Raw genomic sequence first — 25,588 nt, forward strand, 5'->3', positions numbered from 1 at the left:
AAGTTAAATACAGGCTGGACATGGTGGCTCACATCTGCAATTCCATAACTTTGGAAGGCCAAGGGAGGTGGATCACTTGAGGTCAGAAGTTCGAGACCAGCCTGGACAACACAGGAAAACCCCATCTCTACTAAAAATACAAAAATTAGTCAGATATGGTGGTGAGCGCCTATAGGGCCAGCTACTCGGGAGGCTGAGGCATGAGAATCACTTGAAACTAAGAGACAGAGATCGCAGTGAGCCAACATTGAGCCACTGCACTCCAGCCTGGGCAAAAGAGTAAGATTCAGTCTCAAAAAAAAAAAAAAAAAATTAAATACACTGTGCCCTTTTTTATCTTGACCACAAAAGGTCTCCATCTCAGTAACAGGTATCATACTTGCAGTACCTCCATGGCATATGGCCAGGATTTATAGCTCTTTTGTTAGATAATAAAATCCAGATAAACCTAGAGAGGAAACGCAACCTGTGGTACAATACTACCCATCATTAATGAACTTTGGACTTTCTCAAGATTTCACTAGTCAGCATAAAGAGAAATTGTTGTATACTCATGAGCAAGTCACTTTGCTTGTTCTCATATACAATAAAGTATTTTACTCACTCCTTTTATTAATCTAAAAACCCTATAAGCAAGGATCATGGTACCCTAACACCTGCCCAATATAGGTAGCCAAAAAATATGCATGTGCAGAATGCAAGATCACGCAGGTTTTTTCCAGCCAACTTTATTTTCACTTATATAATTTTTTAAGTCTAATATTTGGGTGGGTACGTCCATAATGCATATTAAAACAAAAAAAGAGGGTGGTTAGGTCCACAAAAATGTGGTAGAAATAACTGGAGATCACAAAAGAAAGAAACAATGTCCTACAGTTCAAGCAGCCTCCGTCAAACTTTACTAAAACTCTACCAAAAGCTCTAATTCTAAACTTTATAAAAAAGTCATAGAAGTATAATTTCTCTTTCAGAAGTAATGGCTTTCATTGTTGTTTCCAGTTGAGACCTTTGCTGAATGTCTAATAATTGGAATACAATGAAGTCAAACCTTTCCTAATTTCTATTTTAAGATATTTATACTTTTTCCAAACTTTGAGCAGATTAAAAAAAAAATTGTATTCTTTGGACAACAAAAAGTTAGTACTCAGAAATTCATATTTGGTAAACCACTCCAGCAAATTAATTGAACCCAAAGCGGGGGTCATAGGAACTGCAACTTGAAGCCAGTCCATCAAAAGTTCCAGAGGCCTAGACTTGAGACTGGTAGAGGGGGAACAGGGAAAGGTGCAGTCTTGGGAACTAAGTCCTAAACCTGTGTAATCTGACACTATCTCCAGGTAGGTAATGTGAGAACAGAATTAGAGGATACCCAGCTGGTGTCTGCTGCTTGGAGTGTGGGGAAAAAAAAAACCCACACATATGGTCACAGCAGTCGTCTGTGTTGATGATTGTTGTGGTGTGAGAGTAGAGGAATAACACAGTTAGAGAGAGTTTTCCTTAAACCATGGTGTCAGCAAAGCGAGATTAGCTGGAACACCATGATCAGGTGGGATTTACCCTAGGGAAGCAAGGATGGTTCAAAAGACACAAACTAATAAATGTGATACATTGCATAAACAGAATTAAAGACAAAACCCATATGATCATCTCAACAGATGCAGAAAATGCCTTCAGTAAAATTCAGCATGCCTTCATGATAAAAATTCTGAACAAACTATGTATAGAAGGTACATACTTCAACATAATAAAGGCCATATATAACAAACCCACAGCCAACATTTTACTTAATATGGAAAAGTTGAAAGCATTCTCTCTGAGAACTGGAAAAGGACAAGAATTCCCACTTTCACCACTCTTATTCAACATCATACTGGAAGTTCTCACCAGAGCAATCAGGCAAGAGAAAATAATGAAAGGCATCCAAATTGGAAAATCAAATTATCCCTCTTCACTGATAAGATCTTATATCTAGAGAACCCTAATGATTCCACCAAAAAACTCTTAGATTTGATAAATGAATTCAGTAATGTTTCAGGATACAAAATTAATATACAGAAATCAGTAGCATTTCTATACACCAATAATGATCTAGCCAAGAACCAAATCAAGAAGGCAATTCCACTTACAACAGCTACAAAAAAAAAAAAAAAAAAAAAAAACCAACCAACCTGGGAATATATTTAACAAAGAAGGTGAAATATCTCTTGTATTAGTCAATTCTCATGCTGCTATGAAGAAACCTGACACTGGGTAATTTATAAACAAAAGAGGTTCAATTGACTCACAGCTCTGCATGTCCTGGGAGGCCTCAGGAAACTTAAACAATCCTGATGAAGGTACCTTTTCACATGGCAGAGAGAATTAGTGCCAGAAGGGGAAATGTCAGATGCTTGTCTCATGAGAACTCACTCACTATCAGGAGAACAGCATGGGGGAAACCACCCCAGTATTAGTCCATTTTCACACTGCTGATAAAGACATACTCTAGACTGGGCAATTTACAAAAGAAAGAGAATTAATTGGACTTACAGTGCCACGTGGCTGGGGAAGCTTCATAATCATGGTGGAAGGCAAGGAGGAACAAGTCCCATGTTACACGGATGACAGCAGGCAAGGAGAGAAAGGATGAGGAAGACACAAAAGCAGAAACCCCTTATCAAACCATCAGATCCTGTGAGAGTTATTCACTACCATGAGAATTTAATCATGAGGGAAACTGCCCCCATGATTCAATTATCTCCCACTAGATCCCTCCTACAACATATGGGAATTATGGGAGTACAATTCAAGATGAGATTTGGGGGGTGACACAGAGCCAAACCATATCAGACCCCATGATTCAGTTAACTCTACCTGGCCTTGCCCTTGAAACGTGCAGATATTATAATTCAAGGTGAGATTTGGGTGGGGACACAGGACCAAACCATATCATCTCTTTAAGAAGAACTACAAAATACTGATGAAATAAAGTGTAGATGACACAACCAAATTTTTAAAAATCCCATAATCATGGAATGGAAGAAATAATATTGTTAAAAATGACCATACTGCATGGAGCAATCTACAGTTTCAACACAATCCTTATTAAACTACTAACATCATTTTTCACAGAATTAGAGAAAACAATCCTAAAATTCATATGGAACCAAAAAAGATACCAAATAGCCATAGCAATCCCAAGCAGAAAGAACCATGTTGGAGACATCACATTACCTGACTTCAAATTATATTACAAGGCTACAGGAACCAAAACAGCATGGTACAGGTATAAAAATAGACAGGTCTATGTTATGGAATAGAGAATCCAGAAACAATGCCACATACATACAACCAACTGATCGTCAACAAAGTCAACAAAAATATACACTGAAAAATTTCTATCCTATGTAATACATAGTGCTGGGAAAACTGAATAGCCTAGCCATATGCAGAAGAATGAAAGTGGACCCACACCGGTCACAAAGTCTTATTTTCTGGTCTTTGGATTAGGCAACGACTTTATGATCAAGTCCTCAAAAGCCAATGCAACAAAAACAAAAATAGACAAATAGGAATTAATTACAGTAAAAAGCTTCTGCACAGCAAAAGAAAGAAACATAATCAGCAGAGTAAACAGACAAACTACAGAATGTGTTCCACAGGAAAAAAAAAAAAACAAATAACCCCATTAAAAAGTGGGCAAAGGACATGAACAGTCATTTTTCGTTTTTTTGTTTTGTTTTGTTTTGTTTTTTGGTGGTGGTGGTGGCGGTGTTTTTGAGACAGAGTATCACTCTGTTGTCCAGGATGGAGTGCAGTGGTACAATCTTGGCTCACTGCAACCTCCACCTCCTGGATTCAAGAGATTCTCCTGCCTAAGCCTCCCATCCAGGATTACAGCTGGGATTACAGGCGGCCTCCACCATGCCCAGCAAATTTTTGTATTTTTAGTAGAGACAGGGTTTCACCATGTTGTGCAGGCTGGTCTCAAACTCCTGACCTCTGGTGATGCACCTGACTTGGCCTCCCAAAGTGCTGGGATTACAGGCATGAATCACTGTGCCTGGCCAAACAGCCATTTTTCAAAAGAAGACACACAAGCAGCCAACAAGCAGCCAATCATGACACAAGGTGAAAAAATGCTCATCATCACTATTCATCAGAGAAATTCAAATTAGAAGCACAATCATACATTTCTCATACCATCTTATATCAGTTAGAATGGCTACTATTAAAAAGACTAAAAACAATAGATGTTGGCAAGGATGCAGATAAGTGAACACTTATAAACTATCGGTAAAAATGTAAATTAGTACAAGTTCTATAGAAAACTGTATGGAGATTTTTCAAAGAATTAAAAGTGGAACCACCATTAGATCTACCGATCACACTTCTGGGTATCTATCCAAAGGGAAGAAATCATCATATTAAAAAGATGCTTGAAATTGTGATATATATACAACTTAGAATACTATGCAGTCAAAAAAAGAATCAAATAATGTCCTTGGCAGCAACATGGATAGAACTGGAGGTCATTACCTTTTTAAAATAACTCACAAAGTCAAATACTGCATATTCTCACTTATAAGTAGAGGCTACACAATGACTTCACATGGACACACTGAGTGGAACAATGGACACTGGAAACTCCAAAAGGTGGGAGGGTGGGAGGTGGGTAAGGGTTTAAAAATTACCTACTGGGTGCAATATTCACTATTCAGGTGATGGGCACACTAAAAGCCAAGACTACACCACTATGTAATATACACATGTAAGGAATCTGCACTTGTCCCCACTAAATATATTTTTAAAGAAATTCACAATTGGAAAATCTATTTTAATATTCCCAAAATACAGAAAAAAAAACTATAAGCTACAAATTATAGAAGCAGGCAGCCAATCACAGCTGCCACAGCTTGGGCATCTCATTTTCATTTAGTTAGATCCACCCCTGGCAACAGTTCTTCCAGACCCTTCAGTGTTTTGGGGGCATCCCTATACTCCTGCAGTGGGCCCCATTCACCGAGGATAGCAGCTATCAGACCCCCTATAGATGTAGACAGTCAGCCTAGAATTTCCTCCACACACTTCCTCTCTCCCAATCCCATCATCTTGGCGCTCACAGAATTTTCTTCAACTTCTTGCCATGCATACCAGTTGTCCTGCCAAACCTCTGTGGACTTCAATTAGATGGCACTATGTTTGAGAGGCCAAAGAAGAGACCCAGAATTAGTGAAAGAGACAACAGAGTTTATTAAGGGAACATACATACTGGGCAGTCCAGTTGCAGCAAGATGGACAGGAGGACCTGTCCAGTAAAACTCCAGAAAAAGCAAAAATTATTAAAATAAAGGACTAATTACATAAATTATGTCATATCCACTTGACCTTCTATTTAAGATCCATTAGGATATTAAACATAAAAACCAACAGGCAACATGGAAAAGCTTTGTTTCAAAAAAAAATGACATTAGGCTGGAAGGAAATACACTACACTCTAAAAAGGTACACTTATAACGAAACAATGTACAAACACGAAAACAAAATTTCTCATCATAATATTTCACAAACTAGAAAACTTACATAAAAATGTATTCTTAAGTAAGACAGCTCGGACTTGTCTTCCAAGTCTTTTCTTCTTACACACACAAACACACACACACACACACCCCACACACATATGAATACTTTTCAAACATTTTTTCTCATTATGTAAAAAATCAAAATAAAGTAACTCAAAAGTTTTTAAGCCCTAAATATTTTGTTATACTTGTAATACTGTCACTAAGTTAAACTCAAAGAATCTAGCATTAGGTCATTAGAGAAAACTGCCCTGTGTTAATCTGTTTGCACTGCTATAAAGCAATACCTAAGACTCGGTAATCTATAAAGAAAAGAGGTTTATTTTGGCTTACAGTTCTACAGGCTATAAAAGAAGCAGAGTGCCAGCATCTGCTCCTGGTGAGGGCCTGAGGAAGTTTCCAGTCATAGCAGAAGGTAAAGGGCATGCAGCTACGGCAAGAGAGCAAGCAAGAGTGGAGAGATGCCACACTCTTTTAAACAAACAGATTTTGCATGAACTTAGAGCAAGAACTCACTCCTTATCATGAGGAAGGCAATAAGCTTTTCATTACGGATCTGCCCCCATGACCCAAACACCTCCCTTACCTTCATCATTGGGGATTATATTTCAACATGAGATTTGGAGCAGACAAACATCCAAACTGTATAATGCACTTACTCTTTTTTTTTTTCATGAAAATCAGTCAAAATATATCCTTAAAAAAATACATCCACCGCCAGACACAGTGGCTCATGCCTGTAATCCCAGCACTTTGGGAGGCCAAGGCGGGTGGATCACCTGAGGTCGTGAGTTCGAGACCAGCCTAACCAACATGGAAAAAACTCGTCTCTACTAAAAATACAAAATTAACCAGGCGAGGTGCCACATGCCTGTAATCCCAGTTACTCGGGAGGCTGAGGCAGGAGAATCACTTGAACCAGGGAGATGGAGGTTGCAGTGAGTCGAGATCACACCATTGCACTCCAGCCTCAGCAACAAAAGCAAAACTCCATCTCAAAAAAAATAAATACATACTACAGCTATCACAGTTTTTAAAAACCCAAAGTGAAAACAAACAACTGTATCAGACTATCTTTAGCAACAAAATACAAAAATGATAATGTCTAGAAATATATATAATTTTAAGTATATACCATTTACCAAATATTTTATTTTTTAAATTACCACTTATTTTCATTTTACTGTTTCTTCCTGACCACCTAATCTGGCCACTATCACCTTACAATGTTTTAATTAACTGTATGGTATTTATTTTTACCTGATATATTCCTATCTTATTTATTATCTGTCTGGCCCGCTGGAATGTAAACTCCTTAAGTAAAGAAATTGCTTTATCTTGTTCAAAACCCAGAGTCACTACATACAAATGTGTAGGTTTTACACAATATCATTACAGTTATGCAGTGCACAACCTGCAGAACTGAATATGGTAGGTCTGGCTGTGAACAAATAATTATCAGACATGTAATAAAAAGCCAGAGATCATAACAATTCTGTGTCCCTAGTGGTGATGCAAGCCCTCTCTAGGCATGCATGCCAGGAAAAGCTGTTTCTCAACATTTTCAATTCCTAAATCTTCTTTAACATTATGTTACACAAGCATGTACACATTATTTGTTCTTTGCTATTCCATGAAATCTATAACAGCAAAATATTTCTAAGGCAGAAACCAATCCAATGGAGTTACCTATTAAAGGCCGATATGAATGAGTTATAATAGCAGTACATTTTTAAAGTATTTTTCAACCAGAAATACTAAATTGTTTACTATAAGACACATGTCACTTATTTTTAAAATAGCATGCTGACAGTCTCAAGGAATACTGTAAATCTATATATCGTTAATATAATCCATTTTTATGTTCTTAAACATCTAAAATTATAGAACTACATTTCTTTATAAACTGTCATCTCTTTTTTATTAAAAAAAAGGATTTTTATGAAAAACCTCTGAGTTTAAATTACTATTATATTCAGGAGTCCCACACCCACTGTTTCCAAACATAGCTCTTTTTATAATGACTTCTGACAATCCTCTAGAGAACAAAAATTCACTTTTAATCAAAGGTAAATGCTAGAACTGTTTCCTGGGAAATTTAATTCAAGGTAAACAATGTACTTGATATTGTCTTATTCACACAAAGCTGTGTTGTTAGAAGAAATGATAATGAAATATAAAACCTTTCTCTTCTAGGTTATTGTTTACAATCTGGACAGAACTGATAGGCAAAAGAAAGCAGAGAAAGCCAATGTGAAAGGAATGTATAGGATTAGTCATGCTTCTTCCCAGAAGATAGATGTTGACCAGTAAGACTATCAGTTACTAAACATAGCCCTCTCATTCTGCACCCCTAACACACTCTCTTAAAAAAGAAATTACAACTTCCAATCTCCATTTGTCAAGTATCTTGAATTTAAACATACAGGTCTTCACAAATATGAACTAAAATTCAACAAAGTTTTATTTGTCTACTATGTGCTAGACACTAATAGGATAAAAAATGACTAGGAAACACTTCTTGCCTCAGAGGAACTTTGCACGCAAATGACAACATTACTTGGCAACAAAAGATGTGGACACATTGTGAAATCAAGCCGGGGTCCAGCAGTTAGAATCAGCCCTTCCTTGACTACACCAGGGACAGACTACTACAAATCATTCTGTCTTATACCCCAGCATCCAGCTCTCCTCTGGAAATGCTTCTCCCCGAAGTTTACATCCTTGCTTCACTATTTCATTCATCTACTTCACGGCTAATCCCTTCATCTCTGCTTTTCAGAAATGGCTCTTTCCAATCTTCCCTTCCAACCTCTACTCCACAACTCTAGTGGCCCAGTCTCAAGGACTCCATCTCCCCATCCAGTGCTCTCATACCTTCCTCAAAGCTGCACTTCTAGTCCTGAAGCTCCAGGCAGGGGAAACTGGTACTCACATATTACATCAAGGAAAGACCTCAGAGGTACGTACACCAGTGGAGATACCATGGGTTCAGTTCCAGATCACCTCAATAAAGTGAGTCACACAAATTTTTTGGTTTCACAGTGTATATAAAAGTTACATTTACACTAAACTGTAATCTATTAGGTGTGCAATTGCATTATGGTAAAAAAAAAATGTACATACTTTATTTTTAAAATACTTCATTGCTAAAAAAAAAAATGCTAATGATCATCTGAGCTTTTGGCAAGTTGTAGTCTTTTAGCTGTGGAAGTGTCTTGCCTCAATGTTGATGGCTGCTGACTGATCAGGTGGTGGTTGCTGAAGAGTGAGGTGGCTGTGGTAATTTCTTAAAATAAGACAACAATGAAGCTTGCCGCATTCAGCATGTAATGCTACTTGATAGAATTTTACTAACAGTAAAACTTCTTCCAAAATTAGGCTCAATCCTCTCAAACCTCTCACTGCTTTACCACCTAAGTTTATGGGATATTCCAAATCCTTTGTTGTTGTTTCAATCATGTTCATAGCATCTTCACCAGGCATAGATTCCATCTCAAGAAACTACTTTCTTTGCTGATCCACAGAAAGCAACTCCTCACCCGTTCAAGATTTATCACAAGATTGTAGCAATTCAATCAAATCTTCTGACTCCACTTCTAATTCAAACTGGTTTACTAGTGCAGTTACTTCTTCCACTGAAGTCTTAAAACCCTCAAAGAATCAACTTCTTCTAAACTGCTATTCATGTTGGTATTTTGACCTCCTCCCATGAATCACAAATCATGAATCCCATGAATCAGTTCTTAATGGCATCTAGAATGGTGAATCCTTTTCAGGAAGTTTTCAACTTAATTTGACTAGATCCATCAGAGGAATAATTATCTATGGCAACGATAGCCTAACAAATGTACTTCTTAAGTAACAAGACTGGAAAGTCAAAATTATTTCATGATCCTTGGGCAACAGAATGAATATTGTTAGCGAGCAGGAAAATACTGATCACCTTGTACATCTCCATCAGAGCTCTTGGTTGACCAGGTGCATTGTCAATAAGCAGTAATATTTTGGAAGGATTCTTTGCTTCTGAGCAGTAGGTCACAAGAATGAGCCTAAAATATTCCGCAATCTACGCTACGAACAGATGTGCTATCATCTAGGCTTTGTTCCATTTATAGAGCACAGTCAGAGTATATTCAGCATAATGCTTAAGGGGCCTCACATTTTCAGAATGGACAAGGAGCACTGGCTTCAACTTAAAGTAAACAGCTACACTAGGCCCTAACAACAAAGTCAGATGTCCTTCAAAAACTTTAAAGTCATGGACTGACTTCTCCTCTGTAGCTAGAGAAGTCCTAGATGGTATCTTCTTCCTATATAAGGCTGTTTCGTCTAGCTTGAAAATCTGTTGTGCAGTGTAGGCGCCTTTGTCAATTATCTTAGCTAGATCTTCTAGATAACTTGCTGCAGCTTCTACATCAGCACTTGCTGCCTCACTTTGTACTTACATGTTATGAAAATGGTTTCTTTCCTTAAGGCTCATGAACTGAGCTCTGCTAGCTTCAAACTTTTCTTCTGAAGCTTCCTCACCTTTCTCAACCTTCATAGAATTGAAGGAAGTCAGGCCTTGCTCTACATTAAGCTTTGGCTTAAGAGAATTTTGTGGCTTAATCTTTTATCCAACCACTAAAACTTTCTCCATAACAGCAATAAGGCTATTTCACTTTCTTATCACCCCATGTGTTCACTGGAGTAGCACTTTTCACTTCATTCAAATACTTTTGCTTTGCATTCACAACCTGCCTAACTGTTCAGCACAAGAGGCCTACCTTTCAGCCTATCTAGGCTTTCAACATGCCCCCCCACCCCCCACTAAGCTGAATAATTTGTAGTTTTTGATTTAAAGTGAGAGACATGTAACTCTTCCTTTCACTTGCACACTTGCCATTGTAGGGTTATTAATTGGCCTAATTTCAATATTGTTGTGTCTCAGGGAATAGGTAAGCCCAAGGGGAAGGAGAAAGATGGAGGAACTGCAGGTCAGTGGAGGTAGAGAAGTCAGAACCTAGCACTTACTGATTAGGTTAGGCATGTTATATGAGTGTGGGTCATGGTGCCTCAAAACAGTTACAATGGTGACATCAAAAATCACTGATTATGATAATCATAGCAGATATAATAACGAAAAGTTTGAAATATAGTGAAAATTACCAATGCAACATAGAGACATGAAGTGAGCACGTGCTGTTGAAAACATGGTCCCAACAGACTTGCTTGACACAGAGCTGCCACAAACCTTCAATCTGTAAAAAAAACACAGTATCTGCCAAGTGCAGTGAGATGAAACACAATTTTTTAAAAAGTATTCCTGTACACAACTAACTGGAAAATAAGGCAATGTAACAGTCACATGAAAAGCTCTGTAAGTAGGCCAGGCACAGTGGCTCACACCTGTAATCCCAGCACTTTGGGAGGCCAAGGTGGGCAGATCACAAGGTCAGTAGATCGAGACCATCCTGGCCAATATGGTAAAACCCTGTCTCTACTAAAAATACAAAAAATAGCCGGGTGTGGTGACACATGCCTGTAATTCCAGCTACTCGGGAGGCTGAGGCAGGAGAATCGCTTGAACCCAGGAAGCAGAAATTGCAGTGAGCCGAGATCGTGCCACTATACTCCAGCCTGGTGACAGAGTGAGACTCCCTCTCAAAAAAAAAAAAAAAAGCTCTGCAGGTAATATGGTCTGAACCATTTATCAGAGGAATGTCCAAAGCCATACAGTTAAGTGTTCACTACAAAGTAGGGATTCCTTTTTGGGAGCCACTTACCACGCTCTACAAATTGATCCCACAATAGTCTCAGGATAACTACACTAAATATAGTCCTACTTCCTTAGGGGACCTATAGGAAGTTAAAGCCAAAAACTATTCCAGGTATTCTGTCTTTTCAAAACTAGTTTCAATCATTGGAAGTAGCTATGGAGACATGTACTTGAGAACTTCATCATTTACAGTTGAATGATTTTCTAGACCTTCCAAATACTGGATTTTACCCTTTTCATGACCCTTTGCTCCCTATATAAACTTTCATCAATGCCAGAATATTGAATGAAATAACCCTGAAATCAGCCATCATATCAAAGATGGCTACAAGGTACATCTCTAACCCTCAGAAAATGGTCTGTGCTAATGAGAAGGCTGAAGTGTCCACTGCAGTATGTCTGTATAGGTACCTCAAATGTGACAACCAGTAACAAAAAAACAGTCTGATACAAATAAACTAGTACTGGATGCAGCTGATAAAGCACATGATACTATAATGTTAAATACATACACTAATAGAATTTTCTACAATTCTGTGCTAGGAGGCCCTTTGTAAATCATAGGAGAGTAAGTGGTTTTAAGATTAAATTTGCCCATATAGTTAAGTGCCACTTCATAGCAAGTCCTATGAATTAAAAAGCCAAATTGAGCTGGTTTGGACCTAGTCACAAACACTATTTAAACAGAACAGAACAAAAGCCTCTATGTTGACAGGGATAACACCAAAGTGGAACACAGGCCTCACACAACCATCTAGAATCTCTCAATTTCACCTTTGCTGCAGAAATACTGAGGATTTTTTCATTTGAATTTTTCTTTCCAGAGCATGTATCACAAACTTTTAAGATAACTTAGCAAAAATACACACATGTAATAGCATACGTTGATTTCACGTTTGTTAAGATGAAGGTTATAAGGTTATCTCATTCAATCCCCTTCATTTTAAAAATGAGAAAACAAAGGCCCAAAAAGGTAATTCACACATGGCTACATGATACATCAGAGACAATAATTTATCTGTTACTTACTTATACCTCTATTCAATACAGTAATCCAAATTTTCAAATGCAGTAAGTTATTTTACAAGCCTATCAAAGGAACTTGCTACTTTACAAACAATTGGAGTACTTTGGAGTACTACGACCACTGTCTTAAGAGAAGGAAACCGGAGTGGGCTGGCTAAGGATGCAGAGGAGGATAAAATCATGGTCACTCTTTGACCCAAAATCAACTTAATTTCCAGCATGCCTAGTAAACTTGAAGCAGCTTGGTGCAGCTAAGCACACAGAGCTCAAACATTTATCAAGTCTCCTCTGAAGAGTTCTAAATATGGGGACATACTAGTGTACTGCTTTACATTCCTTCCCAGTCCAGACTTCACAGAACAGAACTCTCCTCAAAATATCCCAGAGGGAATTCAGAATCTATTTTTTCAAATATTTTGACACAACACTGAAAAGGTTGTAATTATCAAAATATCAGAAACTATTACATTCAATTCAAATAGGTTAAGCTACCACTCATTCTTCCTCCTATTTTTAAATGTGGGGATCACTAAGTATCTTTAAACTTAGTGCATTTTCAATTTTTTTCTCTACAGCCACAGTTAAAGGGGTGGAAAGTTAAAAAAGAAGGAATTTGATTTTTTATCTATTAGAAGGAAGGAAAAGTTTAAATGTCATTATTATATGTGAAAACTGAACTGTAAAGAATATAGTATGTGCATCTTGACAGGGTATATAATTTCAAAAGGTGAAAAATGTTTAAACAGATTTTAAAATTATTTCTCTGTAAATATCACAAAATGTTAAAGGCATAGGCTTAATTGCTATGAATGTATCTTTAAATGTGGTATTTCTATTTTTTAAAAATCACTTTGTCACTTGAGAGAAATAAGGTTGTTACTCTTTTTCTATTTTCCCCATTCCCATACCCTTTATGTTTTTCTTCATTAATTACATTGTCCTTTTTCTGATGGTTTAAAACATTGTGAATATTTATATATCTTTTGATATACACAAATACTTGTGGTCTAGCCCAGCTAATGTATTGGTGAATATGTTCACATGTATGTATATGTACATGCACATAACACAGTGGTTAAGGCTCTTTCTAGAATAAGACTGCTTGGTTCAAATTCTGCTTCCACCACTGACAAGCTTGGACAAGTTTCTTAACCTCTCAGTGCCATAATTTTCTTATCTATAAAACAGGGATAATAACAGTAAGTGCCTCTCAGGGTACAAATAGGACTAAATAAAGATTTAATATGTAAAGTGATTATAATAGTATCTAGCATTGTTAAGTGCCTGCAAATAAGTGTTGAATTTTTTTAAATTATTTTTTACTTGTCTTCATTCTCCTCCTCTTCCTTTTCTTCTCCTCATCACTTCCACTGCTACATCTTTATCAAGTACTTACAAATCCAGTCATATAGATAACATTTATATACTTCCTACACTCAGAAAATAAACAACAGGACACTGTTAACCCTGATGATAACGAATATACCTAACACAAAGAAGTAAGAGAGTAAAAATGATAAGCAGGAACAGAAGCTATATGGCATAATGCAGTGGTCTTTAAATTGGAGTAGATATACCCCTCTAATTACTTGAAGATTTTTCTAAAAAATAGCTAGGCACAGAAATATATTTAAGGAAATCAATTGCTAGATCTAAACTTCCATAAAATTTTTTCCTAAAAATGACCTATGTGAGGAAGTGCCTCTTAAATATGATATCCTTTCCCATCTCCCTTCTCACAATTATCCTTCTCTAGCTTTATAGGAAAAAAAAAAAAAAAAGTCATGCTCTTACACATCCCCAAGAATACTACAGGACATTGTTTTGGGCAGATAAACTGTGGGGAGCCACAAAAAAATAAAATCTCATATATTTTTCCACTACAGGTGCTCTCAGCTTAAGTGAGGACCAGCTCTCCATATGAGAAAACATCTTACCATCTTTACTCTTTCCTACCAATTTATTCCCCCTCTTTCCTAGAAGAATGAAAAAAATAGACACAAACATACATACATACATACATATATAACACATACATACATATATACATACATACATGAGTTTAAACTGCTTTGGCCTTCACAGGAACAAAACTATACAAGATCATGATGAATAATAAAGAAGTATAAATGTGAAGGCTGAGAAGACTGAAACTTGAAAGGAGTAACGAAGAATTAGAATTCAAGCACGTTCTCTGAGACATGGGCATTCTCAAATACATTATAACGTTCTAGATTTCAGATTACATGATCCTTTTTATGGAGTGCTAAAAGGGTAGAGATTGGGAAATGGGATTAATTGAAGAACAGGGAAGAACAAGAGAACAAAGGAAAAGAGGAGAGAGAAGGCAAGGCAAAATGACTTAGTAGAAAAGGAAGAAACCCTTGCAAACAAAGAAATCCTACATTTTCTCTGGACATATCACTAGTAGCACATGCAAGAAATCAATATATACTTTTTTAAAAGAAAGAATTAAGTAGAAAATAAGAGAAGATATACAGGTCACAGGGAATAAAAAATTAACAGTGCCTTTCTATACAGACTTGAAACAATTCTAGTCACTGAAGGGCAGTAGGGCTGGGGAAGGTATCTCCCTTCCTACTGTCCTTCAGTGTAATATCTATTGGAGACATTACATTATTCAGTGACACATGAAATAATGTAGACTTATGTTTTTCTAGTAACAGTTATATATTAATCAAGATGCAGGTTTACAGTCTAATTTTGAGCCTTACTTTAAAGTTTTTATCAGCAACAATCTTGTATAATCTACCACGACTATACATATGCATCAAGTTTAGTAAAGCAATTTATGATACGGTCTGCATATGTGAAATGGAAAGCCAGAAGCTAACTATTATTTTAACAAGCTGTCAAGATATATAGAGTTTTGCCAAAGAAACATTGATTACACTGGTCTTTTGAAAAGTAGATAAAACTTAGAATTCCCTAAGCAAACCATAGTTACACAAAACCGTCCTGAGATTCCTATGAAGCTTATGACTCAAATGCTACCAAAATCTTTCATAAGTAAGATTTATTTCTAATAAATTATACATCTCTGTTTTAGAACTCTGATAATTTGCAGCCCATTTTCCAGTAATATATTTTTATCATTTTCTATTGCTGAATAAAAAAGAAATTAAGGGACAAAGAGAAGATCATGACTAAACTATCCAAATTGTACTACAATCTTGAAAAACACACATCTGTTTACTTCCTGTTCCTCCACCACTAAATCTCTCTGGGGAGGCCCAACTTCCAATTCTCTGAAGTCATAAGGGAGAGGAAATAAAGTAGCAGGTTGCCATAAGTCTCCAATTCAAAAGCAAATTACTACTCTATTCAATACAGCAATCTACCATAATCTCCTCCTCCAACACTTCTGATCCTCTTTACAGTACTATTTTCTATAGCACTTATCTCCTAACAAAAAAATGTACACAGTTACTATACCTATTATGTCTCTATGTATCTCTCTTCTTGCTAGAAAGTAAGCTTCAAAAGGGCAGGGATCTACATCATTTTGTTCAATGGCCAATCTCAAATACCTAGAACAGTGTCTGACACATAGCAGGAGTTCTACTGAATAAATAAACTCTCACTTTACCTGTATCAAACTCACCACCCAAAGTAGCACTACCTAAACTACATGTTGTTCCGATTCTAATTACTTAATTTGCATGTGACTTTTCTAACCCTCGTGTCATTATCATAGATTAGTGTCCATTGCTACAACTGGAAATAATCTATGCACAGTGCAGCCTTCATTGAAACCCAAATAATACTTCTTTTCTTAGCTGACCTCATTTTTATGGCCACAAAAACTCAAAGCATCCCACTGTATAGCTTGCTTCTTCACTCCTATTTAGGCAGTGTCTTCACAGTTTCCTGCCTTGAATACCTCTCGTATAAATTTACCACCTTAATTCTTTTTTGTGCACGTTTTCCTTGATGCCTTCTCCCCACCATTACAGCAGATTCACTCTTCTGATTTTCCACTGATCAGCACAGCCCTTCAAAAACCTTCACAAAAGACCGTAAGAAACAGATTCAGAGACGCATTTGTGAAGCTATTCAACAAATTTAAGTGTTATTTTAAAAGTATTCATTTTAAATTGGAGCATTGTTTGATATCGGTACCTTGCTTTAAACTGATTAAGCACATGTAAAGATACATGCTACCAATAGAAGAGGATGAAACCGAGAGATCATCTTTATGGTTAATGGGGAGCCACTGAGAGGAAAGCAAAACGACGGAAGGATAATTTTAGGAAGTCCAGGTAATTCACTGGTTATCCCTCACCAATGTCTTGATCCAACCCAAGAATCACTCTTACACAGCAAAACTCAATCTTTCTTGTTCTTTTATTTGTGGCAAGGGAAAGATCCCTAAGATAAAATGCATTTATAAAATGATTGCCTTGGCCGGGCGCGGTGGCTCAAGCCTGTAATCCCAGCACTTTGGGAGGCCGAGACGGGAGGATCACGAGGTCAGGAGATTGAGACCATCCTGGCTAACACGGTGAAACCCCATCTCTACTAAAAATACAAAAAAACTAGCCTGGCGAGGTGGTGGGCGCCTGTAGTCCCAGCTACTCGGGAGGCTGAGGCAGGAGAATGGCATAAACCCGGGAGGCAGAGCTTGCAGTGAGCTGAGATCCGGCCACTGCTCTCCAGCCTGGGTGACAGAGGGAGACTTACAACAAGCACTCAATAAACATTTGCTGAATAAGTTAATGAATCAATGAATATTTCTCTATGGTTTGGGAAGTGTAGCCCAAGTTAAATGCCAGACTTTCAAATGTAAAGGGTTATGTCTCAAAAATACTTTACCAAGCTGATCAACATAACACTTAAATAACTATATCTGCATGCTCAGTAAGAACTTTATGCATTCATATATTTAACACATCAACAAAGCATTGTAAGACAACTTTGTAACAGCGAATTGAAACCATATAAAAAACTTTGGACTTCTTGAGGGTTTTTGGTTTTTGTTTGTTGTTAGAGACAGGGTCTTGCTTTGTCAGCTAGGCTGGAGTGCAGTGACGTGATCGCAGCTAACTGAAGCCTCGACTTCCCGGTCTCAAGTAATCTTCCACCCCTGCCTCCGGAATAGCTGGGACCACAGGTACAGGCCACCACACATGGCTCATCAAGTGACAACTTATTCTCAGTCAAAATTCATGGGCAAAAATAAAGTTAAAAATTTTAATTTTAATTTACTTTCAATTTTGAAAAAGTATATATTTTGTGATAATAGCTTTGATTCTGCTCTCCATCAAATACATTTAATTTTCCATTTTTCCATATTTAAGCAATTAACTCCATTAAAAAATAGGAAATGATTCATTCTCAACTCACTAAAGGAAGTATAAAAGGAATTAAATACAAAGACCCGCTCAAATATAGCTAATTTCATTAATATTTCCTGTGTATCATTTCAAAAAAATTGCTAAAAAATATTCCTAGGAGTCTTCTTATAATTTTTATAGTTTTATTATTAAGAATTATTGAGATAATTTATTTTAATGAGATATGCTTTTATAAAGTATGTAATCAATAAGTGTTTACAGATTCCTTATTTTCAAAGCTTTTTTTTAAGTTTCTCTTTACCCAAAGATATAATCAAGATTAAATTCAATTTACTTACCCAAAGATATAAATGAAAAATTCAAAAAAATTAACACTCTAATTCAGCTAGATGGAATGATGAGTGATTAAGGGAGAAGCTACAAGAAAACATCAGGTAATTATCTTTCTAGCATGGTCTGAATGCAATCCTTCCTATGAAATTAAAATTTGATACAAAGTCTATCAGGAAACCTTCTAAACTCTAAGATTTGTCAGGAAAAATTGTGAAACACTGAAATATGCAAAATATTAGTAGATGTCCTATTTAGTATATCCTTCCAGATTATCTGATTCAGTAAGAATATGAGCCTTACATTGTCTTTCAGCTACTTTACAACTATGTAGTTGTAAGATACAGAATAATACAAATAATTCTTTTCCATAAAAATGCAAATAAATTGTGTCCAGTGAAATTAAATGGATAATTGGCCTGAGTATATTAACCAGTTCTGCATCTGTTGCATATTCATTTCAGAATCCTCGATTGCCTATATATGTATGCTCTTAAAACTCTCCTTTGAGTAATTTCTAACATCTTACTGATCCCCTCATTAATTAATGAGCTTAATAAAGTCTTTGATACCCATTCTTTTTATATTTCAATAAAAGATATGATTTTAACCTTTCTTTAAAATTATCCCTTAACATAATCTATCATTAAAAGTATGACTTTTGAAATAATATCCACCTTCCATAAGCAGGCTTTCTTAAAATTTCCATTAAGACATAAGTCATCCATTCAAATCACTTAAACTGTTGCAGCATCAATATTTTGAATCCAAATATGAATGAATCCAAAGCACCATCATTACATGATGTATGTTTACTATTTATATATATCCCTAGAAGGAAAAAGGCTGTCAATTAAACTATGACATAATGCTTTTTTATCACTTAGATTTCATTTTTTGGATATCTGTATCATATATTCCACTGTTCTGCTCCCATGCCTCTCACGTATATACTTGAGTATATATAACTTATCTTTCCAAGCCTAAATCATAAGATTTGGCAATTATTAGAATACCTGAAATGTACATAACTCAATTAAACTTTGACATTACAGCCACATTCACACATGCACAGATAACAACTCCATCAAAACCACCATTTACCCAACATGGATTTTGAATCCATCAATTCAAAGAAGCATCCCAGTTTCAGATACGTTCAAATATGAAAAAAATAGACAGAATCCATAAAACACCACAAATATAAGTGTAAAAACATATAGCAGGATTATAAATGGCAAATAGCTTACAATCAGAAAACCTATTACTAGATGGTCATCATTTCCTTAAATAGTAACACTAGGTTAATCCACACAGACTGCTAGAAATTTATGAATCTTAAAGCTGACGCCAAAATCACAATGAAGCCAAAAAACTCTTTAGGGCAAGAAAAGGTGAGGTCCTTGACTGAACTGAGATTATTCAATCTCTTGTTTACTAAAAGAGTGGTGGGGATGGTTTGGTCTCTAGCAGAAGGGCAAACAAGATGGTGTCACATAATGGAGCTGGCTTAAAGCAAAATAATAAAAATGAAAAAACACTCATTCCTCTACTTCTACTTCTAAGAAAATTATGCTCTTCCTTTCTGATGTACTGCTGACATTCCTTTTCTCTTTTCAATCCTAGATTAGTTAACAGCTTGTAAAACTGCTTTTATTATAATGACAGTCTCAATCAACTGTATCATAAGGCTTTTTGCCTAAAGGATCATCTCTCCAAGTTGTAATCTCTTTGAAGACTAAGGAGACAAAAGTCTCTATTGAACTCTAAGGTCTTTTCCAAATTAAAAAGCAAATATTCTAAATATTTATGAATGAAATCAGACTTCCAGCTAAATTTTACTTCTTAATTTTTAGCCTTTTGTAATATGTTTTAAAGGTTCCATTGTCTTTGTATTGCTGAAGGCTACAATATTGCCTAGCACATAGTAACAGCAAATAAATGTTGGTAAACTAGAAATTGACTCTCACAATGGCCTTGATTCTCACAGTTAACCTAGGAAGTAAGTACAGCAAAAATGTTTATTCCCATTTCATACATAAAGAAACTGAAGGTTGGAGAATTTAGGGTTTTGCTTTAAAATCACAGTTAATAAGTGACATTGTCAAAACTGAATCCCAGGTCCTTTGTCTCCAAGTCCAGAGCAATTCTTACAGTAACAGACTGAACATCCCATGCCTAGATTTCCTTCCCTCTCTCTTCTGCTACCTACATGATGCTTGACTGAGGATTCTGGTTTGCCGAATTACTGAAACCACATCAACGCTGAGTCAATAATAATTCTCTGCCTGGTTACATTTACATTTTAGCACTGATATTGTAAAATTAGGTGCAGCAGAGATTATTGGAAATACACATATTGACAGTCAGGTAGCTTACTTCTAGTGGGACTAGAATATTTAATTTTCCTGTGTCTCAAGTCCTTCATCCGCAAAAGCAGGTGAAATGCAAATGATCAATAAGGTCTTTTCCTAACTAAAAACCTAATATTCTAAACACTTATCAATGATACTAACTCAGATTACCTGTTACCTTTTACTTAATATTGGCCTTGAAAGAAAAAAAGAAAACTATAAAAATCTATCTGTTAGATTCTGCAGTGGGCCAAAAACAATATATAGACAGAAATTTAAATACATTCTGATGATACTACTTGACTAAGGACACTGTCTGTACCAGTTTGAAACTAGAAGGTTTTAAGGATAAATGAGATCTATACAGGCACAATTGTCACAGCTGTCCTTCTAGGTATACAAGATACTGAAACATTTTACTGGCCTATAACTTACTTTTTCATACATGACAAAACTATATTTTTCTCATTACAAATGCCCTAGCTCTCCCCACAAAGTTATTGTGAAGTCTCCAAATATTGCTAATTTGTCCCTTAAAGCAAAAATATAAAACACTTTGTGACATATGAAAAATGTTCACCATGTCCTTTAGTTGCTTCAAGATATAGCATATAAATCTTTGAGTTTCTAAGCAGAATCATACTATCTAGATATTTTTGTCTAAAAGATTTAAAACTTACATTTGCTACCTTTTTTTCTTTCTTGCAGCTTTCAAGTCACTTAGCCTGCTCCAGTCTCCGAGATATCCATTATTTTTTCAATAAATGAATAAATAAAATTGGTATTTTTGACTACTTCTTAGCATAAATCTTTTCTTTGTTTCAACAAATGCTCGAGTGCATTTTCATTGTATGACTAAATTTCTATTAAAAATGTAAATAATTTCTGCTTGCTCTATCAAATGTTTAATTAAATGTGGTTTTTAAATAGTCAAAAGACTTTGATCAATTTTTATAGAATGCAGCAGGGCACGGTGGTTCATGCCTGTAATCCCAGCACTCTGGGAGGCCGAAACAGGGGGATCTCTTGACGTCAGGAGTTTGTGACTAGCCTGGGCAACAAGGTGAAACCCCATCTCCACCAAAAAATACAATTTAGCCAGGCGTGGTGGCATGCGCCTGTACTCCCCAGCTACTCAGGAGGTTGAGGCAGGAGAATCACTTGAACTCGAGAGGCAGAGGTTGCAGTGAGCCAAGATCGTGCCACTGCACTCCAGCTTGGGCGTCAGAACAAAACACCATCTCAAGAAAAAAAAAAACTTATGAAATGCTATTATTCTATCAAAAATAAACATAATATGCTTTCTATTTTAACAAATGAATAACTTACCATTGTACCACCCTAAGTTACTAGGAAAACCACCCCAAATTACCAATAAAGTTGTTCCTCCTATCTTGCTCCTCTGCCTCTGCTCTATTTCCCTTCAACAAGTTATTTTTCCACAATTTCCCCAAACAGAAAATTTTCCTGATTCTCCTATCCCTCTCTTCCTGTCTTCTTCCCGTCACTCTCTTCAAGATCTTTTTCCTCTTCTCTCCCACCAGCATCCCCCTTTGACTCTCTGCCTATATTCTCCTTCATCTTGATTCACTCCTTCACAGCTCATCTGCTTCCACAAGATCAACTAACATTTCCATACTGATGAATCCCCAAAGAACATTTTTAGCCTTTATTTTTAACCAGTCTCTGATTCTGTATTTCCAGTTGCCTTCAGGATATGTCTCCTTGAATGACTGGATACACTATTAGAATTCAAAACTTCCAGTTTCTCTACATCCTCCTCATCTCCTTGTATATAAACTCCATACGTGGGGACATAGAATTCTTCTATGTAATCCTAACAATTTAAAATCTTCACCATTTGCTAGTCCTTACACCCAGAATGAATTATGTTATCTGCTGTATGTCACCACAGGATGCTAAAATGTTACTGAAAATAACCAATAAAAAATGTGGCAACTGTTTCTAATACAAAGTGATGAGTTCATAACATTCTATGAGTAAATATAATAGAGTTCCCTCTGTTTTCCTACTAGACATCTGTTTCTAATTTTTCAATATTACAAAGAAAACTGTTATCTTTATCATTATACATATTTTCATATTTACTAGTATCTCCTTAGTGTAGGAGTCCAGAAGTGAAATTAATGGGAAAAAAAGATAAAAGAATTGTTAAGGTTCTTGATAAATACTGACAAGCTTATTTCCAAAACAGTATTATCACAACAATGTTAGCTCCATGAGTGCAGGAATCTTGTCCCTTGTGCATATGACAGGCACTAGTAATAAAAAATGACAATATACAGTAAGTACTCAATAGATTTTATTTAATTAAACTAATCAATCAACCAATCAGGTCTACGAAAGTACTTAGAAATAATAAACAAACATTCCTTTATGTCTTTATTATATCTTTATACTATATTTACTTACTCCCCCTTTAAGAGTAAACATGTCAGTGCTTTGAGCAATGAAATACAAGCAACAGTGGTATGTGATACTTCTAGTCACAAGTTTTATGAGTCATTTATCATGTCCTTTCCCTCTGTCACAGCCACCTAAATGAGAGGCAAAAGTTTCTGGTATTATTATATATCATCATTAATTTCTTACAGTAAAATATAACTTTTCCCTTAAAACATACCCTTTTTACTGATCAGAAATTCACAGGGAACTCCCTCTTCAGTGCAGGGGGATCCTATGGTAGGAGGATTACAAGTGTGCACTGTCATTCCTAAGAAAGAATATAGAGCAATAAAGGAAATTGCTAAAGTCTGGAAAGCATTCTTGGCTTTCTGCTTCAAAATGAAACTGACTTTGAAAATCAGAATTTGAATAAAGTTATCATAGATTTCAATGAAAGAAAAATGCTTCATGGAGTAGCTCTTAGTATTACTACACCTCTAGAGGCCCCAGAAGACAACTAGCAGGCAATATGCTTCATTTTGAAATTCAGCTGCCGGGCGCGGTGGCTCAAGCCTGTAATCCCAGCACTTTGGGAGGCCGAGACGGGCGGATCACGAGGTCAGGAGATCGAGACCATCCTGGCTAACACGGTGAAACCCCGTCTCTACTAAAAAATACAAAAAACTAGCCGGGCGAGGTGGCGGGCGCCTGTAGTCCCAGCTACCTGGGAGGCTGAGACAGGAGAATGGCGTAAACCCGGGAGGCGGAGCTTGCAGTGAGCTGAGATCTGGCCACTGCACTCCAGCCCGGGCGACAGAGCGAGACTCCATCTCAAAAAAAAAAAAGAAATTCAGCTGTGTGGGCTGAATCACCTTAGCATGAGGGTCGAAGGAGTACAGGGAGAGAGGGTAGCCAGAGCCTCAGACATAAATTGTAACTCACACTTAAACTCATTTGAAATGCAATAAACAAACTAAACAGAACAAGCATACAACTGCTTGGGCACTCAAATTGAGTTTTTTAAGAAATTTTAACTGTTATTATCTAAATGCTATAAGGAATATTTCTTTCACAAATACATCTGAAAACATTGATGTTTAAGAGTCTTAGTGCAAATTCCAAGAACTAAAAGAAAATAGAGGAAGACAAATTAGAAATGAGAAGCTAATGCCAACAAATTAATCTTTCAGAAAGTTAGAAAGAAAGAATAAAATAGTCACGCTATTTTATTATTGTTTTGCTCACACTTCATAAGCAAAAATATTTGTGGGAGTTTTTTTAATAAATGCTTTCCTTGTCTTTTTTTTCAAGTGGTCAAAGAAGAAAAGTTAACTAGGAGATGAGAGGAATGAGAGCAGTTATTTGCAAATTTTTCCACAAGGAAAATCCTATCAGATATTATTTGTCCCTATAATTTGTTCCCACAATTGCCAAAAAAAAATGATTACAGTCAGGTTGCATGATTACCTAAAGCCCAACATGATGTTCTATGTTTTTATCACAATTCAAGATTATTGCATTTTTCCTATTATAACACTAATTAATGGTCAATATAAAAATGTAGACTATATTGAACAGCAGGCAAAAGGAAAAAATACACCCACAAAACCGTAAGACTATGACACAAGTAAATCACTATTCAGCATTTTAGTATAGTTCCTTCTCATATTTTTCCAAGCCACGTTTTTGCTTACTTGATCCTATATACTTGCTTAACCATCTTACTCATTTATTTATTTAACAGCATAAGTTTTTTCCCATGGTACCATAAACTCTTTACAGGCTTCACTTTAGGTATGGTATTCCATCAAGTGTACATTCCACAATGTATATTTTGTCTTAGTGTTGGATAGCTGCTTTCAATTTTTGTACCATTACACATAATTCCATTAGGAACCTATGAAACATGAGTCTTTCCAATATTTCAAATTCTTTTCCTAAAATACATTCCTCACAACTGAAGTACTATATATCAAAAACAACAATCAAAATTAAAAGCCAGTATGATAGCTGGGATTTGGTACAAAAAAACACAGTTTGGGGAAGCAGATGGGAGTTCCAAGTGAAGCACGTTTAGATTTTTTCAAAATAAAACATTCAAACAAAAAATAAAAAGCGAAAAAAAAAATCATCCTGAAATACACACACACATACATGCACACGCACAGGAACACACATTCTAGCAAAGATGAAAGTTTTTTTATAGCTCTTGCTACACATTGCCAAATTGCTTCCCTAAAGGGTTGTAATCATTTTTATTCCCAATATTTAGCTTAAGGTTTATAGTGAAGGCTTTTTTAACTCCTCTTTTCTCTGAAGTCTTTGTACATTGACTTTGGCACGTCTCTGCAACCTACTGTAAATTTTTCCTATTGAGATATGTTCCCGAGTTTTCACTTTATTCTGGAGACTGGAAATTGCTCTTAAGATGCTCTCTTTGTTCATCATGCAAACTTGATTCCATGTAGAATAAGAATTGGATAACAGTACAATGATTTACCTACAGGGATGTTTTTCATATTGTTTACAAGGCAAAAATACATTTAACATAATGTTTAGTAAAAACTGGAAACAGCTGTTTCTGTATCACTTGCATGGTCACAGCATTCCTTCAAAATGTATTTACTGTCGTGGAAAAAAATAATTTGCCACTATAATGTTGAGTTTTTAAAAGTAGGCTACAAAATTGTTTGTATGACACAATTTCATTTTATATAGATCATACACACACACGTGCACAAACACAGAGATTTTAAAAACCTGGATGTGTATGTACTAAAAGACAGTATCGTCTTGGGGAGTTGATAAGTGATTTCTACAAACATCTTTATA

The 25,588-nt window shown here is 36.1% G+C and overlaps 1 protein-coding gene across 9 annotated transcripts in view; it reads right to left on the bottom strand.

Moving 5' to 3' along the window:
• Positions 1-25,588, bottom strand: part of IMMP2L (inner mitochondrial membrane peptidase subunit 2) — an 872,087-nt gene that overhangs the window by 756,017 nt on the left and 90,482 nt on the right. The window contains exon 5 of one of the 9 annotated variants that reach the window (XR_002734940.1): positions 22,995-23,084. The exons of the other annotated variants lie outside the window; for them this stretch is intronic. The gene's annotated coding sequence lies outside the window, so the exon portion shown is untranslated. The remainder of the gene's footprint in view (positions 1-22,994; positions 23,085-25,588) is intronic. 9 annotated transcript variants of the gene reach the window in all.

This window comes from Piliocolobus tephrosceles, chromosome 8 (genome assembly GCF_002776525.5).
Source record: "Piliocolobus tephrosceles isolate RC106 chromosome 8, ASM277652v3, whole genome shotgun sequence".
Lineage (NCBI taxonomy): Eukaryota > Metazoa > Chordata > Mammalia > Primates > Cercopithecidae > Piliocolobus > Piliocolobus tephrosceles.